The following is a 1,635-nucleotide window of genomic DNA, read 5'->3' as shown; positions in this document are numbered from 1 at the left end:
GAGTTGGGAAGAGAGAGAGGGGGAGGGGAGAGAGTTGGGAAGAGAGAGAGGGGGAGGGGAGAGAGGGAAAGAGAGAAAGAAAGAGGGAGAGAGAGGGGGCAGGGAGAGAGAGGAGGGGAGAGAGAATTGGGAAGAGAGAGGGGGAGGGGAGAGAGTTGGGAAGAGAGAGAGGGGGAGGGGAGAGAGTTGGGAAGAGAGAGAGGGGGAGGGGAGAGAGGGAAAGAGAGAAAGAAAGAGGGAGAGAGAGGGGGCAGGGAGAGAGAGGAGGGGAGAGAGAATTGGGAAGAGAGAGGGGAGGGGAGAGAGGGAAGAGAGAGAGAGAGAGAGAGAGAGAGAAAGAAAGAGAGGGAGAGAGAGGTGGGGAGAGAGAGGGAAAGAAAGAGAGCAGAGAGAAAGGGAGAGAGGGAAAGAGAGATGGGAGAAAGCTGCCTGCACAGGGGGACCCCGAGCTGCTTTACATATGTCTAAACTACCACCACCATCATCTTCCTCATCATCATCACCACTCTCATTATACTTACCACTACCACCATCCTCACCATTACCACCACCATCATCATCCTCACCATTATCACCACCATCATCATCCTCCTCACCATTATCACCACCATCATCATCCTCCTCACCATTATCACCACCATCATCATCCTCCTCACCATTATCACCACCATCATCATCCTCCTCACCATTATCACCACCATCATCATCCTCACCATTATCACCACCATCATCATCCTCACCATTACCACCACCATCATCATCCTCACCATTACCACCATCATCATCCTCACCATTACCACCATCTTCATTCTCACCATTACCACCACCATCATCATCCTCACCATTACCACCACCATCATCATCCTCACCATTACCACCATCATCATCCTCACCATTACCACCATCATCATCCTCACCATTACCATCATCATCATCATCCTCACCATTACCACCACCATCATCATCCTCACCATTACCACCACCACCATCATCCTCACCATTACCACCATCATCATCATCCTCACCATTACCACCACCATCATCATCATCATCCTCACCATTACCACCATCATCATCATCATCATCCCCACCATTACCACCACCATCATCCTCACCATTACCACCACCACCATCATCATCCTCACCATTACCACCATCATCATCATCCTCACCATTACCACCATCATCATCCTCACCATTACCTCCATCTTCATCCTCACCATTACCACCACCATCATCATCCTCACCATTACCACCATTATCATCCTCACCATTACCATCATCATCATCCTCACCATTACCACCATCATCATCATCCTCACCATTACCACCACCATCATCATCCTCAACATTACCACCATCATCATCCTCCTCACCATTACCACCATCATCATCATCCTCCTCACCATTATCACCACCATCATCATCCTCCTCACCATTATCACCACCATCATCATCCTCACCATTATCACCACCATCATCATCCTCACCATTATGACCATCATCATCCTCACCATTATCACCACCATCATCATCCTCACCATTACCACCACCATCATCATCCTCACCATTACCACTATCATCATCACCATTACCACCACCATCATCATCCTCACCATTACCACCATCATCATC

Source organism: Dendropsophus ebraccatus, chromosome 12, assembly GCF_027789765.1.
Source record: "Dendropsophus ebraccatus isolate aDenEbr1 chromosome 12, aDenEbr1.pat, whole genome shotgun sequence".
In the NCBI taxonomy this organism is placed as follows: domain Eukaryota; kingdom Metazoa; phylum Chordata; class Amphibia; order Anura; family Hylidae; genus Dendropsophus; species Dendropsophus ebraccatus.
Note: the sequence above shows the minus strand (reverse complement) of the source record.